Source organism: Moschus berezovskii, chromosome 17, assembly GCF_049115385.1.
Source record: "Moschus berezovskii isolate FMDL1 chromosome 17, NW_MosBer_1.0, whole genome shotgun sequence".
Taxonomy (NCBI): Eukaryota; Metazoa; Chordata; class Mammalia; order Artiodactyla; family Moschidae; genus Moschus; species Moschus berezovskii.
In genome coordinates this window covers 47,573,794-47,596,090 of record NC_142476.1, presented here as the reverse complement: position 1 = coordinate 47,596,090, position 22,297 = coordinate 47,573,794, and the positions used below count along the sequence as shown (strand labels likewise).

Sequence of the window (22,297 nt, the reverse complement as noted above, 5' to 3'; positions counted from 1 at the left end):
ATATGTACCACGTTTTCTTTATCCATTTGTCTGTTGATGGACATTTAGGTTGCTTCCTTGTCTTCTCTATTGTAAGCAGACCTGCAATGAATATTGGCATGCATGTCTTTTCAAACCACGTTTTTCTCAAGATATATGCTCAAGAGTAGGATTTCTGGGTCATATGACAGCTCTATTTTTAGTCTGTTAAGGACCTCTAGACAATTCTTCATAGTGGCTGCACCAATTTACATTCCCACCAACAGTGTAGGGAGAGTTCCTTTCTCTCCACACCCTCTCCAGCATTTATTGTTTGTAGCATTATTGACCTTTAAAACATCGTTTTGTGCCTAACCCAAAATTTACTCAAAATGATGAAAAATAAGAGATGTGAGCTGTGCCTCAGTATCTGCTAACACCTTCCCCCTGCTCTCTCTTTTCAGGCCCCACCTCTGTCTACTTATCTGGGACATGATCAGACACAGTGGTTTTCAGGTATGTGCCTCCTGTGCCTTGGATAAGTCCCAATGGACCGTTTTAATTTTTAATCACTTTTAATCCAATAATTTCTTTTTAGGTGTATTTTCTCTAGGGGCTTCTCAGGCAGCACAGTGGTAAAGAATCTCCCTGCCAGTGCAGGAGATGCAGGAGCCTTGAGTTCAATGCCTGGGTCAAGAAGATTCCCTTGGAGAAGGAAATGGCAACCCACTCCAGTATTTTTGCCTGGAAAATCCCATGGACAGAGGAACCTGGAGGGCTATACTCTATGGGCTCATAAAGATTTGGACACAACTATGCAACTAAACCACAACATATTTTCTGTATTTGGTATTAGTCCTTTTTATACCCACAGTGTTTGAAAAGTGAATTAAAAAATCACTAAAATCTTCCTCAGGAAGTCTGCTGCTCCCAGTTCAGAGCACTCAAAACACCTGGAAGGTCAGCAGGTCACAGAGGAGCTGAGAACAGTGTGAAACCCCAGGAGTACTCCCGGCCCCTGCTGGCTGCACAATAGCTGCTCCCTGCAGGAGAAAAGCCCCCCACCCTCCTCAGGGCCTTTGTTGGGGAAGTAATCCTGAGCAGAAGGCATCTAAATGGAAATACGTGACCCAAACTTCCAAAAAAAAAGGAATTATTGTTTCCTTTGTGGTTCAGCTGGTAAAGAATCCATCTGCAATACAGGAGACCTGGGTTTAATCCCTGGGTTGGGAAGATCCCCTGGAGAAGGGAAAGGCTATCCACTCCAGCACTCTGGCCTGGAGAGTTCCATGGACTGTATAGTCCATGGGGTCGCAAAGAGTCAGACATGACTGAGCCACTTTCACTTTTCATGATTCCTTATTAGTGCTTTATTAATATTTTAAGGACTTGCCTGGTGGTACAGTGGATAAGAATCCACCTGCCAATGCAGGGGACACTGGTTCAATCCCTGCTCTAGGAAGATTCCATATGCTACAGAAAACTAAAGACCATGCACCACAACTACTGAGCCCACGTGCCACAACTACTGAAGCCCATGAGCCTAGAGTCCATGCTCCGCAATGAGAGATGCCATTGCAATGAGAAGTCCACGCACCGCAACTAGAGAGGGACGTCTCACAGCAGCAAACACCTAGTGCAACCAAAAGATAAATAAATAAGTTATAAAAAATATTTTAATATTATGCATCATTCCATAAAAACAAACAATGGTGTTTTGTTTGGCTTTATTATCAAAATAACATCAGGAAAATTTGGTGTGAGGGAAACTGGGGAACTGCCAACAATTCTACCTCCTAAATACTGTTTTCTAGACTTAGGTGTTACTTGACTTCCTACTTTTGCATTCCAGTCCCCTATAATGAAAAGAACATCTTTTTTGGGTGTTTGTTCTAGAAGGTCTTGTAGGTCTTCACAGAACTGTTCAACTTCAGCTTCTTCGGCGTTACAGGTTGGGGCATAGACTTGAATTACCATGATATTGAATGGCTTGCCTTGGAAACGAACAGAGATCATTCTGTCATTTTTAAGATTGCATCCAAGTACTGCATTTCGGACTCTTTTGTTGACAATGGTAGCTACTCCATTTCTTCTAAGGGATTCCTGCCCACAATAGTAGATATAATGGTCATCTGAGTTAAATTCACCCATTCCAGTCCATATTAGTTCACTGATTTCTAGAATGTCGATGTTCACTCTTGCCATCTCCTGTTTGACCACTTCCAATTTGCCTTGATTCATGGACCTAACATTCCAGGTTCCTATGCAATATTGCTCTTTACAGCATCGAATCTTGCTTCTATTACCAGTCCCATTCACAACTGGGTGTTGTTTTTGCTTTGGCTCCATCCCTTCATTCTTTCTGGAGTTATTTCTCCACTGATTGCCAGTAGCATATTGGGCACCTACTGACCTGGGGAGTTCATCTTTCAGTGTCCTATCTTTTTGCCTTTTCATACTGTTCATGGGGTTCTTAAGGCAAGAACACCGAAGTGGTTTGCCATTCCTGTCTCCAGCGGACCACATTCTGTCAGACCTCTCCACCATGACCCGCCTGTCTTGGGTGGCCCTACATGGCATGGCTTAGTTTCATTGAGTTAGACAAGGCTGTGGTCCATGTGATCAGATTGGCTAGTTGTCCGTGACTTTAGTTTCAGTCTGTCTGCCCCCTGATCGCCTCTCTCAGTGCCTACCATCTTACCTGGGTTTCTCTTACCTTGGATGCGGGGTATCTCTTCAGGGCTGCTCCAGCAAAGCGCAGCTGCTGCTCCTTACCTTGGACGTGGGGTAGTTCCTCTCAGCCGCCACTCCTGTCCTCCGGCCCAGGGTAGCTCCTCCTGGCCACGCCCATGCATTGTTGTGTTTGTGCGCTGCCGCACGGCAGCGTTATCTCAAACACTAATAAAGTCATGCTTAAAATTCTCCAAGCCAGGCTTCAGCAATATGTGAACCGTGAACTTCCAGATGTTGAAGCTGGTTTTAGAAAAAGCAGAGGAACCAGAGGTCTAATTGCCAACATCCGCTGGATCATCAAAAAAGCAAGAGAGTTCCAGAAAAACATCTATTTCTGCTTTCTTGACTATGCCAAAGCCTTTGACTGTGTGGATCACAATAAACTGGAAAATTCTGAAAGAGATGGGCATACCAGACCACCTGACCTGCCTCTTGAGAAACCTGTATGCAGGTCAGGAAGCAACAGTTAGAACTGGACATGGAACAACAGACTGGTTCCAAATAGGAAAAGGAATACATCAAGGGTGTATATTGTCACCTTGCTTATTTACATCATGAGAAACGCTGGACTGGATGAAGCACAAGCTGAAATCAAGATTCAGTTGAGTTCAGTTCAGTCGCTCAGTCGTGTCCGACTCTTTGCGACCCCATGAACCACAGCACGCCAGGCCTCCTTGTCCATCACCAACTCCCGGAGTTCACTCAAACTCATGTCCATCAAGTCGTTGATGCCATCCAGCCATCTCATTCTCTGTCGTCCCCATCTCCTCCCACCCCCAATCCCTCCCAGCATCAGACTCTTTTCCAGTGAGTCAACTCGTCACATGAGGTGGCCAAAGTATTGGAGTTTCAGCTTTAGCATCAGTCCCTCCAGTGAACACCCAGGATTGATCTCCTCTAGAATGGACTGGTTGGATCTCCTTGCAGTCCAAGGGACTCTCAAGATTACTGGGAGAAAAATCAATAACCTCAGATATGTAGATGACACCACCCTTATGGCAGAAAGTGAAGAAGAACTAAAGAGCCTCTTGATGAAAGTGAAAGAGGAGAGTGAAAAAGTTGGCTTAAAGCTCAACATTCAGAAAACTAATATCATGGCATCTGGTCCCATTACTTCATGGGAAATAGATGGAGAAACAGTGGAAATAGTGTCAGACTTTATTTTGGGGGGCTCCAAAATCACTGCGGATGCTGATTGCAGCCATGAAATTAAAAGACGCTTACTCCTTGGAAGGAAAGTTATGACCAATATAGATAGCATATTAAAAAGCAGAGACATTACTTTGCCAACAAAGATCTGTCTAGTCAAGGCAATGGTTTTTCCCGTGGTCATGTATGGATGTGAGAGTTGGACTGTGAAGAAAGCTGATCGCCGAAGAATTGATGCTTTTGAACTGTGGTGTTGGAGAAGACTCTTGAGAGTCCCTTGGACTGTAAGGAGATCCAACCAGTCCAGCCTAAAGGAGCTCAGTCCTGGGTATTCATTGGAAGGACTGATGTTGAAGCTGAAACTCCAATACCTTGGCCACCTGATGGGAAGAGCTGACTCATTGGAAAAGACCCTGATGCTGGGAAAGATTGAGGGCAGGAGGAGAAGGGGATGACAGAGGATGAGATGGTTGGATGGCATCATCGACTCAATGGACATGGGTTTGGATGGACTCCGGGAGTTGGTGATGGACAAGGAGGCCTGGTGTGCTGTGGTTCATGGGGTCGCAAAGAGTTGGACACGACTGAGCGACTGAACTGAACTGAACTGAGACTTAGGTGGTATTTTGCCCAAAATACTCATTTGTTTTTGAGATTATAGGTTGGGAATACTTAATGATATGAAAAGATCTTCAGAGTATGTTTTTAAGTGTAAAAAAAATAAAAGTAAGCTACTTAATGTAAACTCATCTAACATTGTTCAAAACAGGTTAATGCCTGTCAAAGGCCAGTTTCAAGTCCCTTAAACACATCCAGGGACTGAAAATGATTGAAGACAAGAAGTCTATTCTGAGAAGAACCACATCCTATAGAGTCACAGCTAGCCTGGGTACAACCAGGGACCAAAATAGACATGAACCCACCCCCTCTTTCCTGCCCCTTGCCCTTTAAAACTCAATAAAAAACTGAACCCCTCACCTTCAGGGCCAATACCACTCTATGCATCTGGCCCCTTTCCTCCTTTAGAAAGAGAAAGCTCTTTTTTCTCTCCTTGTTAATACCTCTGCGAATTCTTTTACAATCTAAGATTTTTGGTGAGCTGTTTGGAAAAATCGTCACTATCCAAATTCCTTTCACCTCAATCTCCAGCTCAGTCTTCATCATCCAGCAAGACATCCATCAAACTGTAAGTTACTCCTTTGACGGGTTTTCTTGGGAAAACAGTGGCAGACTCGAGGTGGCAAATAGCCCAACGCTGGACCTATCACCACCTAGGTTGGAATTTGGCCTCGGGGGACGACTCTTGTTCATCTTCCTCTTGTCCTTGATTCATCATCTCAGAGTCCGGGCCACTTGACTCCAGGATGAATCCTTGTAGGAGATGCTCCTTCTGAACTCCAGGACTCCCATAATGGCCTCTGTCCTCAAAATTTTCTCTTTACTCTTCTTCCTAAATTTTCATTATGGGCAACTGTCAATCTGCTGTGGTGAAAGACTCCCCCTTGGGATGTTTCCTCAAACATTGGAAAGATCTCAAATTAGATGACCTCAGACCCAAACAAATGGTCTTCTTCTACAACACGGCTTGGTCTCGATATAAATTGGGTGACCAAGAGGTCTGGAGCAAGGATAGCTCTCTCAAATATGATGCTATTCTCCACCTTGATCTTTACTGTCACTGCCTTGGCAAATAGTCTGAAATTCCTTATGTCCCGGCCTTCTTTCAACTCCCCCAAGACCCCAAAGTGTGGTCCTCTTGCTGCATGCTATTATTAATGCTTATCTCACTTCCCCCTAAATGGTAACCCGCTCCAGTGTTCTTGCCTGGGAAATCCCATGGATGGAGAAGACAGGCAGAATACCGTCCGTGGGGTCGCAAAGAGTTGGACCCAACTGAGCGACTTCACTTCACTCACTTCTCCCTTTCTCAGATCCTGAGCAGCTCCCTATTTCCACTCCTGCCCTCCCTAAGCCCCCGCTTAGCCACATCCTCCTCCTCCCCTTCACCCCACTGAATCTCCTTCTTCGGGACAGGACTCCCCTCCTGGACCCCCAGCACTCCCTCCTTCCTTACCACCAGCCTCTCCTCTACTGGCCCCTAGTTCTCCTTCTCGCCTTCATCACACCCTGTCTGGATGTTCCCTTCAGCCTTCTCTGGAGCCAGCAGCCCCCGAGTGGCCCTTACATGAAGTGGCTGGTTCTGAGGGAATCATTTGCATTTCTGTTCATTTTTCTATGTCTGAGCTCTCCCTCACTGACCTCAAACTAGGCCATTTTCTCAGAAGACCCCACCAAATTTACTAAAGAATTTGAATATCTTACTTTAAGACCTTTCTTGACTTGACTTACATATCATTTTTTCCACTTGCACGAATACCATAGGAAGACCTAGAATCTGGACTAAAGCTCAGAAATTTGGGGTAAAACTTAATGGGCACTAACCCAACATTTATGCACCCAAACCCACAGTGCTCCCTGACAATGGCCTCAGTTGGAACTATCAGGAAGGATCCCAAGAAAGACATCGATAGGACCATATGCTTACTTGCTTCATTGAAGGCATGAAAAGGGCCACCACCAAGGCCGTAAACAATGACAAAATTAAAGAAATGACTCAGGCCTATATGAAAACCCCGATCTTTCCCTGTCATACCTTTCAGAGGCCTTATGCCTTTTACCAATTTAGATTTAACCTCTGAAGAGGCAAGACAATCTTGGCAATGCATTTCATCTCCCAGTCAGCTCCTGATATCTGTCACAAACTCCAGAAATCAGAGAAGGGCCCTCAGACTCCCCAACCTGAACTCACCAACCTGGTCTTTCAGTTCAGTCCAGTTTAGTTCAGTTCAGTCGCTCAGTCGTGTCCGACTCTTTGCGACCCCATGAATCACAGCACGCCAGGCCTCCCTGTCCATCACCAACTCCTGGAGTTCACTCAAACTCATGTCCATCGAGTCGGTGATGCCATCCAGCTATCTCATTCTCTGTCGTCCCTGTCTTCTCCCACCCCCAATCCCTCCTAGCATCAGCCTCTTTTCCAGTGAGTCAACTCGTCTCATAGGGCTTTGATAACCAAGATGAGGATGGATGAGAGGAAAAGATGGAGCAAGGCCCACGATGGTCTCAAGAGCAGAAACAACCTTTCAAACAATTGCCTCCACAGAGGTGTTCTTTGAAGGGCATGGCAACCCACTCCAGTATTCTTGCCTGGAGAATCCCATGGACAGAGGAAGCTGGTGGGCTACAGTTCATGGGGCCACAAAGAGTCAGACACAACTGAGAGGCTAACTTTCGGAATTACACATACCCGAGTCCCCTCAACTAACAAGGAAAACACCAACTAGGCCCCAGTGCTGGCTCCTGCTTCAGCTGCAAACAAGGAGGCCCTGGAGTCGAGATTTTCCCAGGAAAATGTACCTCCAGAACTGTGCCCCCTTTGTGAAATAATGGGGCACCGAAAGCAGGATTGCCCACTCCTGGATAAGAGGGAACAGAATCCCCTTCCAGAGCCAGGGAACCCTCCTGAAAGGATTCCTTCCATCCCCAGAAATCTTCAAGGACTTCTACGTCTCCAGACTGATGGCCCTGACCTGGAACCTGGCTCCATGACATAAGGTTGACACGGCCAAGCCTCTGGTAACTCTATCCGTAGCAGGTAAAAAATTCAATTTCTTAATAGGTACTGGAGAAGAGAAGTTAAGAGAACCTTCTCTTCTTGAATTTTTGGGCCCCTTGATTCCCTCACCGATCACTGTCATTGGAGCAGAAGGCAAACCTCACCCCATGCTCCACACCTTTGACTTACCATGCTCACTGGGAGATCAGATCTGTCATTCTTTCCTTGTCCTTCCCAACTGTCCCACCCCTCTCCAGGCAGTGACCTTATGACCAAACTAGTGACTCAACTAATTCTCCAGCCACAAGCCTCCTTTCTTGGCGTCTTAGGAGACCTTCCCGCTGATGCTCAGCCCTCCAATCTCCCAATATAGATTCCCTCAATGCTGTGGGACATTGATACCCTGGGAGGGTCTCTCACCTAACTCCTGTCATTATCACCATGAGGGACCCTTCTCTCACTTTCCCCACAACTCCCAATAGCCTATAAAACTGGAAGTTCTTTATTTTTCTTTCCTTTTTTTTTATTGGCTGTGCTAGGTCTTTTATTTTTTTTAAGATTTATGTATTGTTTATTTTTGGTTGTACTGGGTTTTCATTGCTGCATGCGGGCTTTTTCTAGTTGCAGGGAGTGGGGGCTACTCTCTGCTTGTAGTGCATGGGCATCTGATTGTGGTAGCTTCTCTTGTTGCAGAGCAGGGGCTCTAGGGCACATGGGCTTCAGTAGTTGTGGCTCATAGGCTTAGTTGCCCCTCAGCATGTGGGATCTTAGTTCCTGGACCAGGGATTTAAGTCACATCTTGTGCACTGGAAAGCAGATTCTTTTTTTTTTTTAATTGCATAAAACTTTTATTATTTATTAGCCGTGTATTCTTCTACACTTTAAAATAGAACAAAATATCTTTTCGAAGGTAAACTATTCATAACAAAATACATGTCAATCTTTATTATTGGAGTAGAATCACTTTGCTATATACTTTCTATATTATACACATATTCTTCTTGATTTGTCTATGTATGTTGGTGCTGCTGCTAAGTCACTTCAGTCGTGTCCAACTCTGTGTGACCCCATAGACGGAAGCCCACCAGGCTCCCCCGTCCCTGGGATTCTCCAGGCAAGATCACTGGAGTGGGTTGCCACCTCCTTCTCCAATGTGTGAAAGTGAAAATTGAAAGTGAAGTTGCTCAGTCGTGTCCGACTCTTAGCGACCCCACAGACTGCAGCCTACCAGGCTCCTCTATCCATGGGATTTTCTAGGCAAGAATACTGGAGTGGCTTGCCATTGCCTTCTCCGGTCTATGTATGTACATGTGTATAAATAATTTTAAGACATATCCATGTAGATACATATGACTAATATACACATATAATTATGGAAAATTTACAGTAGTCAATTTTACAATCATTTAATAGCTGCACACAATTTGTGTTCACAGAACTAAAACTGTCTATATGGTTCCCTTTCCCCCACTTCTCAAATATCATCTGAATTACTTTTCACTGATAATTTTGAAAAAATACTATCATTTTCCTATACAATTAACTGATCATTTTTTACAACAACTCTTAATAAAATATTTTACTATTTTAGCTTTAGAAAAGGTACACAATTTAATTCCACTTAATTTTTGATTCCTAAAACATACAATTCAGTTTTTTCATCAGTTTAGTGCAATTATTTGGTACTGCAGTTTTTGAAGGTTAATGAACCTGAGTCAAACATTCATTCAAATGCCTTTTTTAAAAAGTAAGACATAAACAAGATGTTTTGCTGAAGCATGTATAACAGCCTCAAGGTACCCCCTTCTAATAAATACCTGATAAATAACTCATACGAATCCACTGGACTGCCTGAGTAGTCCATTCTTCAGCAGCATGGAAGACAGTGAGGATCTAATACTCCCCAACTCCCCATGGAAAAAAGGTTTACAGGCTTTTGGACCCTAAATATAAGATTACACTTAAATAAAAGGACTGTGAAGTACATAGAAATCCCTTCATTTTCATGTTAGGTTTCAGATATGCTAGCTTGTGTGCCAGGGGTTTTGTGATCTGTCTTAAACTGGTTTCCTTTATTAATACAGAAAACTGCTTAACAGCATCCTTTGAATCCTCTTTGCTGATTTAAAACTTGCCAGACCATGTGTGAATACAGGCAAAAACCTCGTACCAAAATCAGAATATTCTAATTGGATTAAGAATTCTTTTGTGAGAAGGAAAGAAAGTGAAGTCGCTCAGTCATGTCTGACTCTTTGCGACCCTGTGGACTGCAGAGTACCAGGCTCCTCCATCCATGGGATTCTCCAGGCAAGAATACTGGAGTGGATTGCCATTTCCTTCTCTGGAAGGCAGATTCTTAACCACTGAACCACAAGGAAAGTCCCCAGATGGGAAGTTCTTAGGGTACTCAAACCCCTCACTGCTGTTAAAGCTTCTCTTTATCCCTCTTCTCCATTCCACTAACTTAGAATCGGCCCTAAAAGATCACCACACTCTGTCTTATTTGCAAACAAGTAAACCCCCAAGGACATCATCTAACCAACCCACCAATTAAGGGGATAGCTGCCAGGACTGCAGTGGCAATTAGATTTCACCCATATGCCCATTCATTAAAAATGCAAATACCTGTTAACACTCACAGACACTTTCTCTAGGTGGATTGACCTTCCCCACCACACCTGAAAGGGCCTCTGAAGTAACTCGGGTTCTTCTTCAAAAAAATCCCTATATTCATTCTTCCCACCTCTCTTCAGAATGACAATGGCCCAGTTTTCACCTCTCAAACTACCCAAGAAGTGTCTCAAGTTTAGATATTAAATACACATTACATTACATGCAGCCTGGCATCCTCAATCTTAAAAAAAAAAAAAGAAAAGGCTCATTCCTCCACGCTTGCCTTGAAGCTTAATCAGAGCTGACTAGAACTCCTCCCCTAGGCCCTTTTCCGACTCCAGGTTATTCTGAGGCCCCCTTATACCTCCATCCGTTTGAACTCATACTTTGGCCACCTCATGCGACAAGTTGACTCACTGGAAAAGACTCTGATGCTGGGAAGGGTTGGGGGAGGGAGGAGAAGGGGATGACCGAGAATGAGATGGCTGGATGGTATCACCGACTCTGTGGACATGAGTTTGAGTGAACTCTAGGAGTTGGTGATGGACAGGGAGGCCTGGCGTGCTGTGACTCATGGGGTCGCGGAGAGTCGGACACGACTGAGCGACTGAACTGAACTGAACTGAACTGAAGGATGCCCAGCTCCCTTTTCTGCCACAAAACCGCCTCCTCTGAACTCTTACCTTCCAGTCTTAAAACTAACTTGCAGTCTTTGCAAACCCATGCTAATAAATACCTTCCCCAACCTCAGGATTTGCCACTATCTACAGTCCTACAACCTGGGGACTGGATCCTGTTAAAGGACCTCCCCAGACATACCACACCCTTCCTACTACCTTATAAGGGTCCATTTCAGGTACTACTCACAACTCTGACAGCAGACAAGCTCTCAGGACACCCATCCTGGATCCATCTGCCGAGACTCAAGCCTACTGATCCCCAGTGGGGCCTTCAACACGGGCCTTCTACTCCTATCAGCAGTTATCTGACACTACAGACTTACCAGAACCCAGATTACCAAAACTGGGAGCACAACTCACAATTAATCTGCTTGAATGGGATCTCATACTCCTTGCTTTCTTATTTCTCCTTCTGTACTTTATAAATTTTTGCCTAAACTTTCCCCTTCTTCATGGGGAGAGTATCATTCAACCCCAAACAACCCACATGGCCCCCCACCAGGCAGGGACAGCTCTACACCCCCATTCAGCTTGAAGAAGATATAGAAGATATGACTGCCGCCACAACTCCTAATAAATAGGCCAACTGGGTTCCACATAAACTCAAGAATAAGTTAATATTCAGAGAGGGGAAGTGGAAACCCATCTAACATTATTCAAAATAGAGTAATGCCTGTCAAAGGCCAGTATCAAGTCTCTTCCAGACATCCAAGGACTGGAAAATGACTGAAGACAACAAGTCTGTTCTCAGAAGAACCACATCCTATAGAGGATCAGCCAGCCTGGATACAACTGGGGACCAAAATAGACGTGAACCCACCCCTTCATTCCTTCTCCTTGCCCTTTAAAACTCAGTAAAAGACTCAACCCCTCATTCTTCAGGGCTACTCAATGCCTCTGGCTCCTTTCCTCCCTTGGAAAGAGAATTAAAAAACTCTCTTTTTTTCCCTTGTTAATATTTTTGTGAATTCTTTCACAACCTGCATCAGCTCACCTAATATTTTACAGTATATTAAAAAAGATGTCCATTTGTAGGAGGAGGGAACACCTGTATAAATATGTAAGTGAAGATCATATTCAATTTTTGATGAATATGGCCTAAGAATTTCACTTCTAGGTTTACACCCAAGAGAAATGAAAAGATATCCACACAAAAGCAAGTATGTGAATGGTCATAAAGCATTAATCATAATAGCCAAAAAGAAGAAATAACCCAAATGTCTACCAACTGTTAAATGGATAAATAAAAAATGTGGCATATCCATAGACTAGATTATTGTTTTACAATGAAAAAGAAATTAAGTACTGACATATACTAAACTTTGGATGAACTTTGAAAAGATAATGACAAGTAAAAGAAGCTAAACATAAAATGTCACATATTATATGGTGTCATGTGTACAAAACATCCAGAATGAGCAAATTTTGTCAGAGACAGAAAATAGAAAATAGGTTGTTTAGAGCTGGGGAGAATGGGAATTATCTGCTACTGAGTTGGTTTCTTTTATTGAGGACAGTTCAGTTCAGTTCAGTCGCTCAGTCGTGTACGACTTTTTGCGACCCCATGAACTGCAGCACGCCAGGCCTCCCTGTCCATCACCAACTCCTGGAGCCCACCCAAACCCATGTCCATTGAGTGGGTGATGCCATCCAACCATCTCATCCTCTGTTGTCCCCTTCTCCTCCTGCCCTCAATCTTTCCCAGCATTAGAGTCTTTTCAAATGAGTCAGCTCTTCCCATCAGGTGGCCAAAGTATTGGAGTTTCAGCTTCAACATCAGTCCTTCCAATGAACACCCAGGACTGAGCTCCTTTAGAATGGGCTGGTTGGATCTCCTTGCAGTCCAAGGGACTCTCAAGAGTCTTCTCCAACACCACAGTTCAAAAGCATCAATTCTTCGGCACTCAGCTTTCTTTATAGTCCAACCCTCACATCCATACATGACCACTGGAAAAACTATAGCCTTGACTAGACGGACCTTTGTTGACAAAGTAATAAATATTCTAAAATTAGATTATGGTAGTGACTGCAAATACTTTTGCTGTTCAGTCGCTAAGTCATGTCTGACTCTTTGTGACCACACGGACTGCAGCATGCTAGGTTCCCCTGTCCTTCGCTGTCTCCTGGACCTTGCCTAAACTCATGTCCATTGAGTTGTTGATGCCATCCAGCCATCTCTTCCTGTGTCAACCCCTTCTCCTTCTGCCCTCAATCCTTCCCAGTGTCAGGGTCTTTTCTGATGTATCAGCTCAGTGCATCAGGTGGCCAATGTATTGGAGTTTCAGCTTCAGCATTGGTCCTTCCAATGAATGCTCAGGGTTGATTTCCTTTAGGATTGACTAGTTTGACCTCCTTGCTGTCCAAGGAACTCTCAAGAGTCTTCTTCAGCACCACAAGTCAAAAGCATCAATTCTCTGTCACTCAGCCTTTTTTACAGTACAACTCTCACATCTGTACAGGACTACTGGAAAAATCAAAGCTTTGACTATATGGGCCTTTGTTGGCAAAGTGATGTCTTTGCTTTTTAATATGCTGTCTAGGTCTGTCATAGCTTTCCTTCCAAGGAGCAAGGATCTTTTGTGTCTGCAGTCACCATCCACAGTGATTTTGAGCTGCAAGTGGGTGAATTCTCTATTTTTATTTATTTTTTAATTGGAGGATAACTGCTTTACAATTCTGTGCCAGCCTCTGCTGTACAACAACACAAATCAGCTGTAATTACACATATATCCCTTCCCTCCTGAGCCTCCCTCTACTCTCCCACCCTACCCCTCTAGGTCATCACAGAGCACCAGACTGGGCTCCCTGCACTATACAGCAGCCTCCTATCAGCCATCTGTTTTACATATGATAGTATATGTACATCAATACTACTTCCTCAATTCAACCTACCCTCTCCTTCCCCTGCTGTGTCCACAAGTCCATTCTCTATGTCTATATCTTTTCTGCAAATAGGTTCATCAGTACCATTTTTCTAGATCCCATCTATATGTGCTAATTTGTCTTTCTCTTTCTGACTTACTTCACTCTGCATAACAGGCTCTAGGTTCATCCACATCTCTAGAACAGACTCAAAATTGTTCTTTTTTATGGCTGAGTAATAAGTGTTGCACTCAATATGCCAGCAAATTTGGAAAACTGAGCAGTGTCCACAGGACTGGAAAAGGTCAGTCTTCATTCCAATCCCAAAGAAAGGCAATGCCAAAAAATGCTCAAACTACCACACAATTGCACTCATCTCACACGCTGGTAAAGTCATGCTCAAAATTCTCCAAGCCAGGTTTCAGCAATATGTGAACCGTGAACTTCCAGATGTTCAGGCAGGTTTTAGAAAAGGCAGAGGAACCAGAGATCAAATTGCCAACATCTGCTGGATCATGGAGAAAGCAAGAGAGTTGCAGTAAAACATCTATTTCTGCTTCATTGACTATGCCAAAGCCTTTGACTGTGTGGATCACAATAAACTGGAAAATTCTGAAAGAGATGGGCATACCAGACCACCTGACCTGCCTCTTGAGAAACCTGTATGCAGGTCAGGAAGCAACAGTTAGAACTGGACATGGAACAACAGACTGGTTCCAAATAGAAAAAGGAGTACGTCAAGGGTGTATATTGTCACCCTGCTTATTTAACTTATATGCAGAGTACATCATGAGGAATGCTGGGCTGTAAGAAGCACAAGCTGGAATCAAGATTGCTGGGAGAAATATCAATAACCTCAGATATGCAGATGACACTACCCTTACGGCAGAAAGTGAAGAAGAACTCAAAAGCCTCTTGATGAAAGTGAAAGAGGAGAGTGAAAAGGTTGGCTTGAAGCTCAACATTCAGAAAACAAAGATCATGGCATCTGGTCCCATCACTTCATGGGAAATAGATGGGGAAACAGTGGAAACAGTGTCAGACTTTATTTTTTTGGGCTCCAAAATCACTGCAGATGCTGATTGCAGCCATGAAATTAAAAGACGCTTACTCCTTGGAAGGAAAGTTATGACCAACCTAGACAGCATATTAAAAAGCAGAGACATTACTTTGCCAACCAAGTTCCGTCTAGTCAAGGCTATGGTTTTTCCCGTGGTCATGTATGGATGTGAGAGTTGGACTGTGAAGAAAGCTGATCGCCGAAGAATTGATGCTTTTGAACTGTGGTGTTGGAGAAGACTCTTGAGAGTCCCTTGGACTGCAAGGAGATCCAACCAGTCCATTCTAAAGGAGATCAATCCTGGGTGTTCATTGGAAGGACTGATACTAAAGCTGAAACTGCAATACTTTGGCCACCTCATGAGATGAGTTGACTCACTGGAAAAGACTCTGATGCTGGGAAAGGTTGGGGGCGGGAGGAGAAGGGGACGACAGAGAATGAGATGGCTGGATGGCATCACCAACTCTGTGGACATGAGTTTGAGTGAACTCCGGGAGTTGGTGATGGACAGGGAGGCCTGGCGTGCTGTGATTCATTGGGTCGCAAAGAGTGGACACGACTGAGCGACTGAACTGACTGAACTGAATATTCCATTGTATGTATATACCACAACTCATCTGTTGGTGGACATCTAGGTTGCTTCCATGTCACAGCTATTGTAAATAGTGCTGCAGTGAACACTGGGGTACATGTGTCTTTTTCAGTTATGGTTTTCTCAGGGTATATGCCCAGTAGTGGGGTTGCTGGGTCATATGGTAGTTTTATTCTTAGTTTTTAAAAGAAATCTCCACACTGTTCTCCATAATGGCTGTATCAATTTACATTCCCACCAACAGTGCAGAGGGTTTCCCTTTTCTCCACATCATCCTCTCCAGCATTTATTGCTTGTAGACTTTTTAAAAATTTTTATTTAGTTAGTTTTGGCATGTGGGACCTAGTTCCCTGACCAGGGATTGAACCCAGGCTATCTGCACTGGGAGTGCAAGTCTTAACCACCAGACTACCAGGGAACTCCCTATTTATAGATTTTTTTGATGATGGCCATTCTGGTTGGTGTGAGGTAATACGTCATTATAGTTTTAGTTTGCATTCCTCTAATCATGAGTGATGTTGAGCATCTTTTCATGTGTTTATTGGCCATCTGTATGTCTTCTTTGGAGAAATGGATGAATTCTCTAATATGCAACTTCTACCTCAATAAAGTTGCTAAGAAAAAAAAAAAACATCGCAAATTGTGAATAGGACTGTCCACAGGATGATGTGTGGGTGTAATTTGCTTCTTTTCACTTGTCTGTATTTTCTGAATTTCTGACTGCTTTTTAAAAGGAAAAGGGCTATAATTAAAAGATTGGTTCACAGTGACTACGCACATTAACATTCTTGCTTTGTTTCTTTTTTCCTGACTATGGTTCACAGCCTTCAGACTGCTGCTTTCAGAAAACAAAAGGATTTTTTTCTTCATGTGATACCAGTCAATAAACATTTATTAAGGTCTTATTGGGTCTTATCATAAACTCTGAAAAAAGTGAAAATGTTAGTCGTTCAGTCATGCCCGACTCTTTGTAACACCATGAACTGTAGCCTACCAGGCTCCCCTGTTGATGGAATTCTGCGGGCAAGAATAAGGGAGTGGATAGCCATTCCCTTTTCCAGGGGATTGTCCCAACCCAGGGACAGAATCCGTGTCTCCTGTGTCTCCTGCATTGCAGGCAGATTCTTTACCTGCTGAACCATCAGGAAAGACTTTTCATCTCACAGACTAGCAAAAAATAAAACACTGGCATTACCAAATGTTGGGAGAGGTGTAGAAATATGAACTTTCTTTTGATGACAGTGGAGTCATGGAAACTGATATGGTTGTTGCTGGCCAAAATTTTGGCTTTCTCTGCCCATCAAAGCCAAATAAAAAATATCAAGACAGAGTGTGATGAGCAACAAAGGTGTTAGGCTCTTGATTTCTTTCTCTGGCCTTGTTTCTATGACAGTCATAGGCTGGCGTCAGTAACCCAGTAATTGAGTCTGGCAGTTTGATGGCTCTGCGGAACTTCCTTCTGATGTGTAACTACAAGGGGAAGGGTGTTGTAAGGGTAAACACCAGATACAGGATGTATTTAGCATAGAGTCAAAGGATAACAGGTTCAAAGTGTAGCTCCTGCAGAGTTATGGGGCAGAAAAGCAAACTTATTTACAGACATTCAGAGTTGCTGCTGCTGCTAAGTCGCTTCAGTCGTGTCCGACTCTGTGTGACCCCATAGACGGCAGCCCACCAGGCTCCCCAGTCCCTGGGATTCTCCAAGCAAGAACACTGGAGTGGGTTGCCATTTCCTTCTCCAATGTGTGAAAGTGAAAAGTGAAAGTGAAGTCGCTCAGTCATGTCTGACTCATAGCGACCCCATGGACTGCAGCCTACCAGGCTCCTCCGTCCATGGGATTTTCTAGGCAAGAGTACTGGAGTGGCTTGCCATTGCCTTCTCCGGACATTCAGAGTTCAGTTCAGTTCAGTTCAGTCGCTCAGTCGTGTCCAACTCTTTGCGACCCCATGAATCACAGCACGCCAGGCCTCCCTGTCCATCACCAACTCCCGGAGTTCACTCAAACTCATGTCCATCGAGTCAGTGATGCCATCCAGCCATCTCATTCTCTGTCATCCCCATCTCCTCCCACCCCCAATCCCTCCCAGGATCAGACTCATTTCCAGTGAGTCAACTCGTCGCCTTCTCTGGACATTCAGAGTTAGGAGCAGTTAAAGTAAAAAAACTAGGAATGTTCAGGAGTGCTCACTGTTCTCTTTATCTCCTTTATTCTCAGGAAAAGAAAAGAAAAAAAGAAACTCATCCCTCTTCATTTTCCTCTTCACTGCAACATGGTCACTTGTGCAATGTCTGTGAAAATGTTATATATTCGGACCAATTGACTCAGAAGTTCAAATTCTAGAAATCTGCTGTACAGAAACACTTGGGCACGCAGGAGGTTTGTTGCAGCCCTACCATAAGAATGAAAATGTGGGAACAACATCACCGTCCATTGTCAGCACATTAATTAAATCCCGAGTGACATTTAAACTGTAATATTCAGGGCAGCCTTTAGAAGAGCAAGGACAGATGATCTGCAGCGGTGTTCCTGTGAAGATAGGAATGATACATGGCAGGTGTGGGGAAGACAGCAAATTGCAGAACGTGTCTACCATTATTCTGTTTCCAATTTTTTTTTAAGTAGGTAACCACCTCTGTATGAATATGAATATGTTTCTTGGAACATGCATAGAAAAAATATCTGAAGGGTCACACACCAGACTTTTAACAGTAGGAAGAAAAATAGGAAGGAAAGGGAAGAAGTATATTTCTGTTTTGAAATTTTTTATAACCAGCATAGAGTATTTCTGTTATTTTAAAAAGCAAGTGTCTGGGACTTCCCTGCTGGTCCACTTGTTGAGAGTCTGCCCGCCAATGCAGGGGACACAGGTTTGAGCCCTGGTCCGGGAAAATTCCACTTGCTATGGGGCAACAAAAAACCCATGTGCCACAACTACTGAAGCCCACACACCCTAGAGGCCGTGCTCAGCAACAAGAGAAGCCACAGCAATGAGAAGCCCTCACATCGCTGCTAGGGAGTAGCCCCTGCTCACAACAACTAGAGAAAACCTGCACAGAAACAAAGATCCACTGCAGTTAAAAATAAATAAATTTGAAATAATTTGTTTAAAGTAGTAAGACACTCAATTGCTTCTTCTCTGCCCTTAAAAAAAAAAGAAACTGGGAGCATCTTTAAAAATATAAACTGCTAGAATTTTATATTGAGAATTGTTATATGGATCACATAACATACTACTCATACACACGCTGCCCACCCTCAGCACTGCCTTTCCGCCTGATCTTTCAGTGATCTCTGTAGCTTTTACCATCAACTGATCATCTATGTATTTACAGGTGTATTTTCTATTTCTGCACCAGAGTATAAGCAACCTGAGGGCCAGAACTTTGCAGAACCTGGCAGACAATTTTGTTTTCTGTTCTAACTCCGATTCCTGGTTTATAGCAGGACCTCTGTAAACATTTATTGAATGAACCTTGACCAGCAGAGGAAGGGTAAGGTTAACTTCAGGGTATGCAGCTTGCATATTTCATCACAAATCAGAAATTAAAGGTTTTGTTACCCCAGTAATGACATTGTCAGGAAGGAAAACTTCACTCTCTTGTGTTCCATGATTGTGTGTGTGAAAGTTGCTCAGCTGTGTCCACTCTTTGCAACCCCATGGACTGTAGTGAAGGAGGAAACAGACAGAACAGACTCCATCTTGAAAGCAGGACTCCATCTTGGGCCGGACTGTGGACTTTGAGCTATATGCCCAGTATCTATGGAAACGACATACCAACTGGAAAACCAGGCCCCTCCGGATGGAAGAACCCCAGGGCTCATACCTAGACTCTCCACTGCCTAAAATAATACCCTAATTATCTGTGTAAACAAATAGAACCATAAATTCTACTATGCTTATTGGGGTATGACCACAGGCCTATTGATAATTGTCCACTGTTAACTACCTAGGCTTAAGGCATATGAATCACGGGTTAACTTTGATTGTATCTTTCTCTTCCTTTGTTCAGACTAGTTTCAGGGAATTTGGGGAGGTGGGTTTGGGCACGTACACTTAGGGTATGTAAGGTTTTCACAAAAACTGGTCAGGGTCCTTGGCTAAGAGGAGACTCTGCCTTGGGCCCGCCGGTGTAATAAACTGCACTTCGCTATCTGCGTTGTCCTTTTGAGTGAGTTTGTTTCCTGGATTGCGTGGCTACAACAGTAGCCTGCCAGGTTCCTCTGTCCATGGAATTCTCCAGGCAAGAACACTGGAGTGGGTTGCCATTTCCTTCTCTAGGGGATCTTCCTGACCCAGGGATTGAACTCGAGGCTCCTGCATCTCCTACATTGGCAGGCAGATTCTTTAATGTCTGAGCCACTAGTTCTGTGACTGGTGGTGGTGGTGGTGGTTTAGTCACTAAGTCATGTCTGACACTTTTGACCCCATGGACAGAGGAGCCTGGCAGGCTACAGTCCATGGGATTCTCCAGGCAAGAATACTGGAGTGGGTCCTGCAAATTAAAACTGACAAACAACAGATTAGCAAGAAAAAAAGGTTTTTATTCCCACTGGAAAAGACTCTGATGCTGGGAGGGATTAGGGGCAGGAGGAAAAGGGGACGACAGAGAATGAGATGGCTGGATGGCATCACCGACTCTGTGGACATGAGTTTGAGTGAACTCCGGGAGTTGGTGATGGACAGGGAGGTCTGGCGTGCTGTGATTCACGGGGTCGCAAAGAGTCAGACACGACTGAGCGACTGAACTGAACTGAACTGATAGGGGAATTTGCAAAAAAATGTAACTCAAAGTGATTAACACTGGGGGCTTATATACCATCTGAATAGGGAAAGAGAAGGGAGGGAAGGGAGAGTAGATGGACTATATGACAGTTTTATGGCAATGTCTGTTTATAAGAGTCGATCGTGCCTGGTTAACCCTAAGAAGGGAATTTATGAAAATCTGAGTTATTTGGGGGAGGTTCTGCTTTGGGACAGATAAGGGAGTTCAGAAGAAAAAAAAATCCTGTTCTCAAATGCCTTCAGCTCAAAATAATTCTCATGCCGCAGTGTTTATGGTGGACTCCTTCAGCATTTAATTTTGCAACACAGCTGTGTATACTTTTGTCCACTCAGCCAGCTCAGGGACCCTGAAGGCAGGAACCATATCTGACTCATCTCAGAATCCCCAGCACTGAGCTAGCAGGTGGAAGGTATTTAATAAACATCACTGCACGAGAAGCTTTTCTGAATAGCTCATCTGTAAGGCAAGCAAGAAAGGGATGCTCTCTTTCCTACCTACATCTAAGAACAACCTAAAACTCTGAATATACACGTAAATGTACTTCTTTACTGGGCAAGAATCCCAAATTCAAAAGGGGTATAAAACCCTCCCTCAAAAGGTAAAAAATACCAGTTTGGCTGGTAGTGTCAAGTAAAAAACTATGCGCAACACAAAAGTTGAGTTAGGCTTTATTCGGTGGGAATGTTAGGACTCCAGCTTAGGAGGAAGTATCTCTGGTGACTCCGAGGAGGCGTGCCAGTCCATATGCAAGTTTGCAACAAGGAACAGGTAATCTGAATATTAAAAATTACTGTTAATTAAGAGAAAACTAAATCTCTCACATGAAGAGATTTAGCGATCTTTTATGTATGGGAAGATGCAAGCATCTGGGCTTGCTGAAATCATTTCTTTCATATGCATGTAGCTATATGGAACCAATCTTATTTTCTTTATTGTTCACATATTAATTCTTTGTTAACTGTAAGAGATGGTGAATGTAGCCGATGGCCACCTCTCACAAACCCCTAGCTCTTCAGCACTTCCCAGGGAGGAAACAGCTGACGGCTTTGTTTCACCTGGTCTCAGAAATTTGCATTTGGAAAAGCCTTGTTGACTGGTAGAGCAGAAAATATTTCATTTCACAGTAGAAATTGATGTCTTTTCTTTCCCCTTTTGGCTATATTCCTCCAGCATATTTATTATAGATTCTGACCCAAAGCGTTGCTGGAAATCAAATAAGCAGGGGGGTAATTCTTCCTGCTAAGAAGGGAGACCCCTCCCTACTTCCTTCCATAAGATGCTGTGCTAAGCTCCTGACTGTTTTTCAGGGGAGTAAAATGCCAGAATCAAAGACTTTGATGTACACTTAGAGCTACACACACCCTACACCCAACACACATGCTACACTTGTCTGGCACAGGAAAGGGCTGGGAGCCAGGACAACCCACGTGAGAGGCCTCTCGCCTCCTCCTTCCAAGGACATCTCCTGAGAAGCTGGGAGAAGAGGAGAGAAAATGAATGGGTTCTTTCAGAGAGTATGGAGAGCTTCGCGGCTCCTGTAACAGAATTCCTGAGCTTAAAGTGGAAAACTATGACGAATGACCTGAGGTGAGAGAATAGTGACAGTTTATAGAACTTATAGAAAAGTCAATTCATTTACTCCAGTGATACACATATGCCAAGACGGAATTAATCAGGGTGCCCTCGGGAGCAGAGGGGGCCATGGACCTCTTCAGGAATTTAAAGCAGAAGCCTTAGCCACAGAAAATATGCACAGCTGCCTCACATTTGTACACAGTTTGGGGCATTCCTTGGACCTCTGACAGCTTGTTCATGGGACTCTTGCCCAGATTAAGAAACTGTGCTTTGCAGTAAATGGGACATAGTATATTGACTCTTTTGAGGAATAAGAATAAATTAAACTCATAGTACAAGAAGCACTGCCAAGACATAAGCCCCTGTCTGTGGAGCTGGTATCTATGGGTCTGGCAGGAGTAAAACTCTGTCCAGTGTAAACCCAAAGACACCATTAAGATGGAACCAAGAGACGCCCTTGGCATCGCATTAGCAAGACCTGGGACCAGGTCCAGACGGGGCGGACTTTAATTGAAAACAGAAGCATCTTTGTCTTTGCTGAATCATCTTTGTCTTTCCTGGATTCAAAAAGCTGTTTGCAATGAATGGAATAACAGGCAGGAGACTGGAATGTTAATTCTCAGCCTTGGTTTTCTTGTGTTTTTTTTAACTTTTTTTTAATGGTTTTTATGTT

At 43.8% G+C, this 22,297-nt stretch overlaps 1 long non-coding RNA gene across 1 annotated transcript; it reads left to right on the top strand.

Moving 5' to 3' along the window:
- Positions 1-4,819: 4,819 nt before the first annotated feature.
- On the top strand, positions 4,820-17,618 carry LOC148775148 (uncharacterized). Its single transcript, XR_016039474.1, has 3 exons — positions 4,820-5,026; positions 7,388-7,495; positions 17,480-17,618. It is a non-coding gene; the product is annotated as an uncharacterized LOC148775148 (long non-coding RNA).
- Positions 17,619-22,297: the final 4,679 nt, after the last annotated feature.